This window comes from Macrobrachium nipponense, chromosome 6 (genome assembly GCF_015104395.2).
Source record: "Macrobrachium nipponense isolate FS-2020 chromosome 6, ASM1510439v2, whole genome shotgun sequence".
NCBI classification, from domain to species: domain Eukaryota; kingdom Metazoa; phylum Arthropoda; class Malacostraca; order Decapoda; family Palaemonidae; genus Macrobrachium; species Macrobrachium nipponense.
In genome coordinates, this window is record NC_061108.1 from 66,994,814 (window position 1) to 67,009,813 (window position 15,000).

Genomic DNA, 15,000 nt, shown 5'->3' on the forward strand with positions numbered 1-15,000 from the left:
AAACCAATCTAGGTCACTCCCACTGATAATCCTCCTTTAATCCTTTTAAGCATTAGTTGAATGAAAACTTTATCAATGACATCTGAATCCCATGCGCCCTTTGAAATGTTTATTACCTGTCTCTGTTTAATCAAGGCCGATTCTATCATCTGACTCTTGTACCGGCAGTTGCTGCTATAAATTATACATGACAAATTTCAGTTTATTCTGTGGTTATGTTCAATTATATGGTTGAAAATAGCCGAGTTCCGTTGTCTATACCTAACTGACCGTTTATGTTGTTGTATTAATTTCTGGGGAAGTGATTTTCCTGTAAGATTGGTCACAGTCCAGGCATGGGATTTCGTAAACGCCTGTGTCCTTAGGGGATGTCTTTTGTTGGACATTAATTAGGGATTTGGCTAAGGTGTTTAGGTAACTAAATGCAAAAGGGTTAGATTTTCTGAAAGTCTGGGTCACCGTCTTAATCCTGTCCAGGTGTGGAATTTTTATTTTGTTGTTGGGTGTCTCTCTGGTCTTGTCTTGAGGGGGGTTAGTAGGAAATTATGTTCACTTTGTGAATTGCTTTCTCAATTATATGGTCAAGATACCTTAAAGACGAAAGCTGCTTACGAATTAGTTCAAATTCTTTTTCCAGGAAATTTGTTCCCCAGATTTCCTGGAAAAAGAATTTACTTTATAAACTGTCAGTCTTGCAGAGAAAGTATGAAAATTATTTTTAGAATCTATATCTATTTCAGACAAAGTCTGTAAATAATCTTTAGAATACATTAGTCCTACATAGAAAGTCTGAGAATTTTCTTTAGAATCCATCAGTCTTTCAAAGGAAGCCTAAAAATTATCTATATAGTATTCATCAATCTTTTAGTGGAAATCTGAACATTGTTTTAGAATCTATCACTACTTCAGAGGAAGTCTGAAAATTGTCTATAGAATTCATCACTTTTTCACAGGAAGTCTGAAAATATTCTTAAAAACCTACCAGTCTTTCAGTGGAAATCTGAAAATTGTTATTAGAGTCCATCGCTGTTTCACAGGAAATCTGGATATTGTTTTTAGAATCTATCAATCTTTCAATGGGTCTGAAAGTTGTTTTTACAATCTATCACTCTTTCAGAGGAGATCTGAAAATTTTCTTTAGAAATCATCAGTCTTTCAAAGGAAGTCCAAAATGTTCTTGGAATGTATCACTGTTTCAGAGAAAGTCTGAAATTTGTTTTCTGAATCTATCATTCTTTCAGTGGAAATCTGAAAATTGTCTTCAAAATCCATCAGTCATTCAGAAAATGTCTGAAAATTGGTTTTAGAATCTTTCAGAGGAAGTAAAAAAATTGTTTTTAGGTTTTATTACTCTTTTTAAGGAATTCTGAAAATTGTCTTCAAAATCCATCAGTCTTTCAGAGGAAGTCTGAAAATTGTTTTTAGAATCTATTACCCTTTCAGAGGAAGTTTGAAAATAATCTTTAGAATCCATTAGTCTTTCACAGGAAGTCTGAAAATTGCCTTCAGAATCTATCACTCTTTCAGATGAAGTGTGAAATTTTTCTTGAAAATCTATTACTGTTTCAAAGAAAGACTGAAAATTGGCTTTAGAATCTATCACTCGTTTAGAGGAAGTCTAAAAATTGTCTTTAGAATCCATCCCTCTTTCAGAAAAGCCTGAACATTTTTTTAGAATTCATCAGTCTTTCAAGGGAAGTCTAAAAATTGTCTTTAAAATCTATCACTCTTTCACAGGAAGTCTGTGAAATGTTTTTAGAATCTACAACTGTTACAGAGGAAATCTGAAAATAATCTTTAGAATACATCAGTCTTTCAGAGGAAGTTTGAAAATCAGTTTTAGAATCCATAACACTCTCAGATGAACACAGAAGATTGTCTATTGACTTCATCACTCTTTCAGAGGAAGTCTGAAAATTGTCCTCAAAATCCATCAGTCTTTCAGAGGAAGTCTTAAAATTGTCTTTAGAATTTATCACTATTAGTCTTTAGAAGAAGTCTGAAAATTTTATCTAAAATCTAATACTCTTTCAGAGAAAGTCTGAAAACTGTCTTTAGAATAAATCCCTATTTCAGCAGTAACCTGAGAATAGTCTTCAGGATTCATCACTCTTTCAGAGAAAATCGGAGATTTGTCTTCAGAATCTATCACTCTTTCAGAGGAAGTCTGAAAATTGTCCTCAAAGTCCATCAATTTTTCAGAGGAAGTCTGAAAATTGTCCTCAAAATCCATCAATCTTTCAGAGGATGTCTGAAAATTTTCCTCAAAATCCATCAGTCTTTCAGAGGAAGTCTGAAAATTGTTTTTAGATTCTATCTTCATTTCACAGGAAGTCTTTAAATTTTCTTTGGAATCCACCAGTCTTTCAGGGTAAGTCTGCAAAAAATCTTTAGAATCTGTCACTCCTTCTGAAAGAGTGTGAAAATTACCTACAAAATCTATCAGCTTTTCAGAGGAATTCCAGACATTTTCTTTAGAATCCACAAGTCTTTTAGATGATGCTGCAAATTATTCTTAGAATCTATCACTGTTTCATGGGAAGTCTGAAAATTTCTGTAGAATCCATCAGCCTTTCAGACTAAGTCTGAAAATGGTCTTTAGAATCTCCCACTACATCAGAGTCTGAAAATTGTCTTTAGAATTCATCACTCCTTCAGAGGAAGTCTGAAATTTGTCTGTCGAATCCATCACTCTTTCAGAGCAAGTTTGAAAATTGTCTTAAGAATCTATCACTCGTTCAGAGGAAGTCTGAACACTTTCTTTAGAATCTATCAGTCTTTCAGAGAAAGTCTGAAATTTGTCTTTAGAATCTCACTATTTCAGAGGTAATCTGAAAATTGTCTTTCGAATCCATCACTCTTTCAGAGGAAGTTTGAAACTTTTCTTTAGAATATATCACTTTATCAGAGGAAGTCTGAAAATTGTCTTTAAATTCCATTACTCTTGCAGAGACGTTTTAAATTGTCTTCAAAATTTATCAGTCTTTAAGAGAAAGTTTGAAAATTGTTTTTAGAAAAATGTATCACTGTTTCATAGGAATTCTGAAAACGACCTATAGAATCTCACTCTTTCAGAGGGAGTAAAAAAATCTTTTTCAGAATCCATCAGTCTTTTAAAGAAAGTGTGAATTTTGTTTAGAATCTATCACTCTTTCATAGAGTCTGAAAATAATTTTGAGAATCGTTCATTTTTTACGAGAAAGTCTAAAAATTGTCGTTAGAATCTAAGACATTTTTTTTTTCGAATCCATCAGTCTTTCCGAGGAAGTCTGAAAATTATTTTTAGAAACTATCACTTTGTCAGAGGAAGTTTCAAATTTGTCTTTGAAATCTATCACTTGTTCAGAAGAAATCCGAAAATAATCTTTAGAATCGATCACTCTTTCAGATGAGGTCTGATAAATGTCTTTAAAATCTATGACTATTTCACAGGAATTCCAGCGATCTTTCAGAGGGTGTCTGAAAATGTTTTTAGAATATATCACTCTTTCTGAGGAAGCTTGAAAACAATCTTTAGAATTCATCGGTCTTTCAGAGGAATCAAAATTAATCTTCAGATTCCATCAGTCTTTCAGAAGAGGTCTAAAAATAATCTTTAGAATCTATCACTCTTTCACAGGATGTCTGAAAATTGTGTTTAGAATCCATCACCCTTTCAGGGGAAGTCTGAAAATTTACTTTAGAATTTACCTAAAATTATCTTTAGAATCTATCACTGCCAGAGGAAGTCTAAAACTTTTCTTTACAATACAATACATCACTTTTTCAAAGGAAGTCTGAAAATTATCTTCAGAATCCATCACTCTTTCAGAGAAAGTTTGATAATTATCTTTACAATCCAACCCTCTTTCAGGAGAAGTCTGAAAATTGTCTTGAAGATCCACCAGTCCTTCAGAGGAAATCTGAAAATTATTTTTATGATCTATCCCTGAAATTTTGTCTTTAGAATCTACTATACTTTTAAAGGAAGTCTTAAAATTTTCTTTAGGATCCATCTATCTTTCAAATGAAGTCTGAATATTGTTTTTAGAATCTATCACTCTTTCAGGGGTACTCCAGAAATAACCTTTAGCATCCATAAGTCTTTCAGAGTTGGTTTGATTATTGTCACCAGAGCATATCACTATTTAATGGGCAATCTGAAAATTGTCTTTAGAATCCATGTCTTTCAGAGTAACTATGAAAATCATCTTAAGAATCCATCACTCTTTCAGAGGATCTCTGAAATTTTCTTTGGAATCTGTCACTTTTATCAGAGGAAGTTTGAAAAATGATTTTATAATCTATTACTCTTTCAATGGAAATATGAAAAAGTCTTCAGAATCAACAGCTTCTTAAGAGGAAGTTTGAAAATAATCTTTAGAATCTTTCACTCTTTCTGAGGAAGTCTGAAAATTGCCTTTAGAATCTATCACTCTCTTAGAAAAAGTCTGAAAATTGTCTTTAGAGTCTATTGCTATTTCAAAGGCAATCTGAAATATTTTTTTCAGAATCTCTCACTCTGTCAGAGGAAGTTGAAAATCTTTTTTAGAATACATTACTCCTTCAGATAAGTCTGAAAATTGTCTTTAGAATCTAGCACTCTGCCAGAGGAAGTCTGATTTCTTTTAGAATACATCACACTCTTTCAGAGTAGTCTGAAAATTTTCTTTAGTATACATCACTCTTACAGAGGAAGTCTGAAAATTTCTTAAGAATCTATCATTTCCAGTGGAAGTCTGGATATTGTCTTTAGAATCCATCACTCTTTCAGACCAAGTTTGAAAATTGCCTTAAAAATCTATCTCTATTTCAGAGAGTCTGAATATTGTCTATAGAATTCCCCACTCTTTCACAGGAAGTCTGAAAATATTACTTAGAATCTATCACTGCTTCAGAGGAAAACTGCAAATTGTCTTTAGAATATATCACTATCTTAGAGGTAGGTATAAATTGTCTTCAGAATCTATCACTCTTTCAGAGAAAGACTGAAAATTGTCTTTAGAATCCGTCATTCTTTCAGAGGAAGTCTGAAAATTGTCTTCAAAATCCATCAGTCTTTCAGAGGAAGTCTGAAAATTGTTTTTAGGATCTATCACTGTTTCAGAGGAAGTCTGGAAATTAACTTGGGAATCCATTAGTCTTTTAGAGCGAAGTCTGAAAATTTTCTTCAGTATCAGTCACTCTTTCCGAGGAGATCTGGAACTTTTCTTTAGAATCCATCAGTCTTTTAGAGGAAGTCTAAAAATTTTTTAGTATCTGTCACTCTTCCAGAAGAAGTCTGAACATTTACTATAACCCATCACTCTTACACGCTAAATCTGGGAATTGTCTTTAGGATCTAGCTATCACTATTTCAGAGGTAATCTGAATATTGTCTTTAGAATCCATCAGTCTTTCAGAGTATGTCTGAGAAATTTCTTCTACTACCACTATTTCAGAGGTAATCTGAAAAATTGTCTTTAAAATCTATCACTATTTCAGAGGTAATCTGAAAATTGTCTTTAGAATCTATCGTTCTTTCAGAGGAAGTCTGAAAATTGTCTTAAGAAGCCATTACTCTTTCACAACAGGTGGTTTTAACTGTGATACAAAAGAAAAAGAAGCTCTAACACCTCTATGCAATAGACACTATGAGATACTTCACAAGGTAGCATGTTGTCATTTCATAATTTATTGCAATATTTCTTGAGTGTTCCCGAGATGTAAGTTATCAAGTGAAAGAGATATTCAAAATTAAAGAACATTCAAGCAAACGCCTTTATTAGGAGCACATTGCCTAAAGTCATTATTCCAAATAACAGTTTTGCTTTTTTAATATTAAGATTGTACCATTCGGAAAAACGTGCTACTTTCAAATTCCATATTTACTTTGGTTTTGTAATACCATGATACATGTCGCTTCAACATTTTACTCTGTGCCTCTTTGTCAATGCAAACAAACATTTTTCATTCTTGAAAATGCGAATGATTGTGGTAATTTTCGGGTGACGAGCCGACATCTTTCTGAAATTGTACTGCCACTCTTCCAGGACTGTTTTTAAATCCCGTCATCTACCAACAAAAATTCACTGACAATTTTACTAAAAAAAAAAAAAAAAAAGAAAAAAAACAAGCATTTGCTCTGCGGGAAAATACCTTTAAAACAAAACAATATATACGGAGCAACTTGTATGAAATCATATTTTTCATTTATACCACAGGATATCGACACCAGAACTCAGATAAGGATGTTAACCAGTGAACTCTCATACTAATCAGTGAACTAAAATATTGAACGACGAATTCAAATCTGGACCAGCAAATTCAAACCACATCACTGGTCTATCAATGACGAATGGGTGCCCCACCTGAACCCAGATCACTGTCACGAAAGATCGTGAAACTACAACTGTTGGGAGGGAGGGGGTATTCCTAAAGGCGGAAGGGCGAGACAAGTATCGGAAACGGCTGCACTAGGCCTTGATTGCATCGGGAAGAAGATACGCAAAGCAAATACTGCCGGTAAATTTGCTCTTCAATATCATCATCGATTGTCCATAGAGAGTTTGGCGATTCCTCTGGCCCATCGCACTGATTGATGTCAATCACTTCGTCGCCAGATGTGTCACAGGACTCTCGCGTCCCAACATCGATTGTATAAAGCAAACGCCTGAAAGTTTAACACATTCAGACGGACACCCTGGGTGAAAGTTGTGACACTTGATTCAATATATATTAATATAGTAAGTGAGGACGAGCTTCTTGCTATGAGACTTCGGCGTAATCATTACGAAAAGAAGTAACAAAGATGTGGAATTTCTTATGTTATTATCTCAGTGATTTAGTATTAAGAAAAAGATTGTTAATTTGATTCTTTCAAACGTTTATAGAGAGTACCGTATTCATATCGCCTATCCAAAATATGAATTCACAGAGATAGAATGCTTGCATACAAAATCAAACAAATTGCCTCATTCAATTTCAGTGGATTCCAAATAATGAACGAGAGCAGAGATGCTATTAAAGAGAATGAAATAAATGAATCAAAACGCTAAATGTTTATAATTAATGACATGAAAGCTTATAAATATATACATACACTTAAAAGTAATATTATTTTCCAAACCACTGCTGTGTATCATGTAGTAATAGATAAATAATAATAATACACGTCAGTCACTTCTGTAAATTCAAAGAATACTTTGTGGTATTTTCATATGGACGTTCTGCTGTCTTTTTCATTTTGCCTTCATATTTGGTTCACATTTTTGGAATTGAAAGAGCAACCAATGAACATTTCGAAGGTACCAAAAGGATAGATACCTTGTCTATATTTACCAGCATTCTATTCACGATATTTGATGCTTGTTTCATTGCCAACATTCCGCAATACACACACACACACACACACACACACACATATATATATATATATATATATATATATATATATATATATATATATATGTATATATATATGGGGATACAATCCACAATGAAGTAAATTCCTCTTGTAGTTTAAAATATATATTACTTGTATAGGATTAAAGCTTTCGACCATCAACTGTGGTCTTGTTCACTAAAGTGAACAAGACCACAGTTGATGGTCCGAAAGCTTTAATCCTATACAAGTAATATATATTTTAAACTACAAGAGGAATTTACTTCATTGTGGATTGTATCCCCATTTACTTAGAGGTACGACATAGTACCTGGCTTCTGCATATATATATATTATATATATATATATATATATATATATATACATATATATATATATATATATATATATATATATATATATGTATATATATTAGGGCTTGTGCCTTGTATGATAAGGCGCCCTATGAGGTAATGTTAGACTAGCGATAATCTATACGCTAAGTCGGTTGGTATTGCACTTCCATCTTCAATGGAGTGTCTGGGGTTTTGTAGATCACTTACGAAGTCGGTATTATCTTTACGACGATGTGTTAAACTCATGGTTCGGTGAGGCACAAGGTATAAAAAATTCTTGTAGAAAACACAAGGTATAAAAATAGTATATTCTTCTGAAGTTTTACATGATGAAGATCAGGTATGATTGTACAAGTCTTCTAATAACGATAGCTTGATCGCTTCTGCCAATGATGATGGCTAATCCTATTCCTCTACATGATAAAGCTTAGGTAAAGAGGTACAGGTCTTCTAATGACGATAGCTAACTCTGTTCTGCTGTCTACCATCTCTGTTACAAGTTATGAAGGAACAGACAGTAGTTCGAACATATGAACATACATACAATGACATAGTTTCATACGAACACACAATCAAATGAGACACGCTACAGATCACGTAGGCGGTAGTTGTCTCAAGCAGGGAGCTTGGACTAATGTTTATAAACAATTGAATGACTACAGGTGACGGCATGTCATCTTAGCCTACATACTTATTGTATACGTCATCTTTAGCGTCTCTAGTCTGATCACATTCCTGCAAGCAATCTGGTTGACCTCTTAGTTTTAGACTTTTATATATAGGACTAACATTCCATATTTTATTATGTAAACACTTACATCAGCTCGGTCAGCTACAAAACCAACCACTGAATATTACTCAAACTTGACTTGCATTTGACTTATAGGAGTGTGATACAGACACTATGTGAATATATATATATATAAGTAAATAAAAATTCATGGTGTACATGAATTGATTCAAGTAATAAAATATAAAACAATGATATTGGTAAATAATAGTGATCACGGATATATAATGATACAGTTTTTCACTTCATCTCATTAAGATACATATGCCACAGAAAATACTAATGTACTCTGATAATTGCATAGAATGAAGATTAACATGATAAAAATCATATTTTAACTGATAAAAAAAATTTCATATATGAATTGATAAAATTATTAATGTTTATGCTGATTGATTCGTTGATTTTTATGCTAAATGTTATATATCTGATTCATTAATTCATATACTAACTCATAAATACCTGCAGATATTGGTAAGATAAAAGGTAACAGATTGATTATAGGCTACCTGATTTGTTAATACATATGTATATGGATTCATATAATTATGATTAATATATGTGCACTTTAAATAGATTCCTATTGCGTACACGCAAAGATATATTTAGATTCTGTTATTTATGATCATTTATATAAGAGATTCCTATTGCGTACACGCAAAGATATATTTCGACTCTGTTATTTATGATCAATTATATATAGATTCCTAGTGCGTACACGCAAAAATATATTTCGATTCTGTTATTTTATGATCATTTATTTATATAGATTCCTAGTGCGTACACGCAAAAAATATATTTCGATTTTTTCTGTTATTTATGATCATTTTATATAGGATACATGACCGAGGTTATACTACTTCACATTTAACTAGCTTTCGAACCACTTTTCGTCCATTACACAGTTCCAGACAACCACCTTTAGCCAATTGAAACGGCCTTTTTCAATGGTTAAAACAAGGGGAAAATTTGCCTGGGCGGGTCCAACGTTCTATTTTTGCGCTCATACTTATTCTCTGCATCCTAAGCTACACGATTCCGTTCGCGATGAAAAAAAAAATCATCCCCAGCACGAGTCCTTCGCCAGCAAAGTAGAGTTGAATATCCTTCGGGTCGTAATTGTCGGAAGTATGTCCCTTTTTGTAGTCGAATTCCGACAGCCGCTGGAGCGTTCCGCATTAAAACGAGATTAACGACGAGATACGGTGTCGGTCGAAGAAGTCCATGAAATTCCTTTCACATTGTAGGCGGTTGTTACTTGACTGTAGTCGTCCGCTGCGACGAACGATTTTTTGAAGTTGCTATGTGAAACTCTTGTACTGCAGGATACTGTAACCAGGTTCCATTAATCAGCCTGCAAGTGAAATTATACTTGTCACAAGGGCAAAGTAAATTCAGACGACATCCAAATACAGGGGAGGGAAGAGAGCCATTTAGACCCAGACTTAACCCACATGAATTCGCTGATATTTCGGAATTCAAAAGAGTCCGCTGTACAAACTTTTTTATCCATGGCATTAACAATGAGTGAACCTATCCAGGTCTATGATGACTTGTAAAAATATCCAGAATTATAAAAAATAAATAGATATCATTACGAATCTCAAAGAAAATTCGATATTACTGGTAGTAAGTTACTAGACAAAGAAGTGGAAAACGGAGCTAATTGTAAGATTGCCAGGCAACATAAGAGTCAAAGAGAAGATTAATCATGATTCTATGTGCCCTAACAAAAGTTTCATATTCAATTTTCTCGTGCGCATCCTCTGAGGTTAACTTTTAAAACATTATTAATAGGTAGGAGATGCAACGAAAAACCCACTATGTAACTAATTTCTATATAAACTTTGGGTTTTTCAAGAAAATGTGACATTTTCCCATGAATGTTTTACTTGAATTGTAATAGGCTAATGTTGCAAGTAAATATTTCATATATACATATCTTGATACTTCTAAATGTCTATGAGGTTCAGAAAAAAAAATTAATTCATTTTGTTGTTATAGAAATTCTATTTGCTTATATTGTTCATTAATTTTAAAATGATTACAAGTCCTTAACTAATTGCATTACACACACGGATAAGAATATGTTATGTGGCCTGTTATGTGACCTATGAACCACATGTGAAGTTCATGAACTAAGCATTCCTTTCTCCAGTCAATCTGCTTTGCAAGCAGAGACGACACACAGATGAAGCCTGTGTAAGCAGATTATTGAGGTTAAAAGGAACAAATGCTGATACGGCAATGATGACGTCGTCACTTGGCAGGAGATTGCTCTCAGCCAGCTAAGAGTTACGTTACTTGCTGTAAGAGATACGACTTTAGTATTTTCAAATGATATTTTAGTGTTTTAATTCTCCACCCGCATGAGAAGAATGTCTGAAAAAAAAAACAACAGTACCAAAATTGAACAATATATTAGTTTCATGTTGGCATTATGTTAAATAAATATTCCTTATTCAAACTATATGAAAAAGGTTTCCATACAAATTCTATATATATTATTAGCCCTGTATAAGATTCATATAGGATTATTCCATAGATAACATTTTCACTTCTAGACTTCCTGACTTTAAAATCTCTTTTATTTTATTTTATTTATTTTATTTATTATTAGTTTATTTATTTATTTATTTATTTAATTTTTTTTTTTCATTGACTACGAATATAAATCACCGGGACAGACAATATGTCAGTAGATTTTGGATATGTGTTTGAACTTTTAGCTTATTTGTCATTACTAAAGCGTTAAGTTAGAGTTCAAATCTTTACGCATATATATTTGGATATTTAATGGCTACGTTTTGCTTATTGATATTATCGTGATTCCTTTTTTATTATAATTTGTAACCCTTCCGACTTCTTACGGAGTGTATTATATTGACTCCACTTGTATCCATATTTATTTTATTTTTTTTTTATATATTTATTTATTTATATATTTTTTTATATATTTATTTGATAAATTAATGGTTGGCTTGAATATGTGGAAAAGTGTTCTAGCGGCGTACCGTATAAGGCTACTTGCGGCATTAATTCTATAGATACAAGATATAACTGATAAAGGTATTTAAAACCGCGAGAACCGCTATAATCCAGTTTGGATCCAATATCACGAGTTGTAACTCGTAAGACATTGACACTTTTTTTTTTTATTTATCTCTTATTCTACCAAACCGATTGACTCTGGGTGATATATATTATTGGTTTTCTTAATGGAAAGGAATTCACACAACGTGTTAAGGAGATTATTATTGATTTACACCACCCGTGTCACAGATTATTATGTGTTGAATTCCATATTTACTGATTTAGCACTCATAAATATTCGTAACGCACTCAATTGCGGTGTTTGTTTTTTAGTGCTATTAATTCTATATAACGTGTCAAGGAACTATTAACACTAAGAAGTGTTTATTCCCTCTGTCAGACTCGTAATTCTGTTAATAATTCTACGTATATTCTTTCAAGGATTGATTTGGCACAGGATAGGCCCTTAACTGACAGGTGTCTTAGTGTGTCCCTTGTCTTCATGACACGTGTTATAATCAGTTATGTGCTTTTTATATCTGTAAGCATTGTAGGCCAGTAAAATAGTGATTTGGCTTTCTGTGACATAGTAGGGAACCCTGGATGACGGAATGCAACCAGTTTATGACGATTGGTATGAAAGAGATTATTACTAATACCTGGTCGTTAGTCATCTGCTGTGTTCTTCGGGTTTACCTCGTCACAGACCTACATATAATATTACATTTGATTACATTATTTGATACACATACTTTAAATTATACTTTTGCTTTAGGGTTTCTGCTCGAAGTGTTATTGTTTTTTGGTTTATTTGCTGCTGACTCTGTTTCCGTTCGAAGTGTTTATTGTTTGGGTTATGTCTGTTGACGCTTGCTTTGTTCAGTTTGTAACAGTTCTGCGCTCCGACCCAGATATTCAATGCTCGCGATCTCTTGGGTTAAGGAATTTTCTTGTTTAGATACGTTTTTAACAATAGGCACGGATGTTTCTATATCTTTTAGTCCAATTAATGGTTCTTTGCTGTATGGTGCGGGATTGCGGGATAATGCGTCAGCTATGATATTGCTTTCCCAGGTAGATATCTTATCTTGGCTCCAATAACATGAATGATCATTTGTCACCGAGTTCTTTTTGGACTGTGATTAAAGCCTTTGAAAAACTCGGTAAAGGACTCATGTTCAGTAAAGACTTTATCAGGATAGCCATAGATTATGAACTTAAAATGTACGAGTGTTAAAGATACCTAGCCCTTCCTTGCCTATTACTGCATATTTACTTTCAGAGGGCTTTAGTTTACGTGAATAAAAAGCTATAGGGAAGAACTGTTTATCATATTACTGAAGTAGTATCCCTCTTACCCCTTGGTCTGAGGCGTCTGTTGCAATAAAAAAAAAAATTCCTTATTTAAATCAGGGATTTTTAAGTTAGGTAAGCTGCATTTTCCGCTTTTAAGATATCGAACGCCTGTTGATGCTTTTCAGACCATAATAAATCTACGCTCTTCTTCGTAAGATCTGTTAAAGGAGCTGTCATCATTGAAGAGTTACATATTTACATACGATTGTAATACCCACTACAGCGCCAAAGTGCTGTATCCCCCTTTTACGTTAATAAGTACCGGAAAGTTATGAATAGCCGACACCTTACCATGGACTACTTTTAAGACCTTGACCAGACACATAAAACCTAGATAAACATGTTCGGTTTTAAAAAACTCTCATTTAGATATGTTACTCTGAGATTATTTGTCTTTGTCTCTGTAGCACTAGCTCTACTTTATGTGAATGTACTTCTAAGGTATTAGAAAAGATTACAAGATCATCCATATAGGCATGTAGGTTATCCCCTAAAAGTCTCCAAACACTATTATAATTTGGGGCGCAACGTAAGCCGGAGGCATACGTAAAAAATTGATAATGTCCCCTGAGTGTGCTGAAAACGGTGTATGAGGTACAATCACTTAGGTAATGGTATCAGGTAAAAACTTTTAAGTAAGTCCAAGTTTGGTGAAAAAATTTATTCTAACCTAACAGAGATAAGATGTCGTCGGTACATCGCACTGGAAACTATCGGGAGTCGTTTCCTTGTTTAAGCGACAGTAATCTGCGCAGATACGCGAAATCCGATCTTTTATGGCATGACATTTGAGGGAAAAATTATATGGGCTTATTTGATTTCCTAATGACTCCTATTACTAACATTTTTCAACTTCGTCATTTATCTCTATTTTGAAATTTCAGTGAGATTCTATACGAAGGTACGTATATAGCTTTATGTTTGTCCTTAGACCGTATTTTGTTTTCAATGACATCCGTTTTCTCCCAGAGATCACTCGCTAGTGGAGAAACTTCCTGGTATTCAGGTAGAAGATAAAAAAAAAATCTGCTGAATCACCTCTGCTTGAATGACTTTATTGATATTACTTTAGATAGAATATAAGAGAGATTCATCCACGACTGATTGGGCGGGATTAAAAATTAAGCAACAATAAAAAATGCGATATTTATAACTTCTGTATCCACGATATGTATACTTTTAGGGCTTTGTTCGCGGAAATCGTTATATTTCAGAGTGTCGGAAGGATTAAAATTTCATTTCCAGCAAAGTCTTTTTACACGCACTAAGACATTCGAGGGTGCATGCTTCTCGAGATTTTGCGTGCAAAGTACGACTGCGGTTGTGGGAGAATTCTGTTGGGTCATTTGAACAATGTTACGATTTATGAGACAAATGTATAGTTCCTTTATATAAGTTATTATTTGATTAACTGTCTATTTTTGTTCAAACGGATTTTACTATGTTTGAAGGTTTATAGGATTTTCCTTTGATAAACACGCCTTATTTTGCAGGATGTAAGATAATATTTTTGTATACCCCTAGATGGATCTTACAATTTACACTACATACAGATCAATGTTTTTTATAACTATAGAGGTATCAGTAAGCGCTCGCTTATCCGGACTTCTCATTAGGGAAGTTCGAACAACAGACGGTGAGTCCGTAAATACAAAGATATTACGTGGTATTAAAGAAAATAAAACAAGATATTCTAATTTTTACGGCGCGTACAGTTGGGCTTAATCCACCAGTATTTATTATTAACTTAATGTATTAAAATTAAAACGAAAACCTGCTCTGATTACTTATACGGTCATGTGATGCATAGGAAAAATCCTTTTTAGTTCAAAAAGATATCGGTATGTATGAACCAACATCGCTTTTCCCCACTCTGCTAGAGTCGCTTATTGTGTGGAATTTGCTTCGCTTTGAAAACTCGGCAGATTTAACTAACCTTGACCGCTTGACTAGGTGACACAGTCACCGAGTTTGCTTGTTGATTCTGAACGGGCTATACTGTTTCTATTTCTTTTTGTAATAATTAGGATCCTTCTCTTTATTACCATCGGCAACGTATTGTGTGTTTTTAGCATTATGTTCTGGTTACGTATAAAGCAATGAATGACGAACTATTTGAACTG

General features: G+C 33.5%; 1 protein-coding gene across 2 annotated transcripts in view; it reads right to left on the minus strand.

The window, feature by feature from the left end:
• LOC135216107 (probable G-protein coupled receptor Mth-like 1) overlaps window positions 1–15,000 on the minus strand; it is a 256,897-nt gene that overhangs the window by 198,290 nt on the left and 43,607 nt on the right. The gene's annotated exons all lie outside the window — the stretch shown is intronic.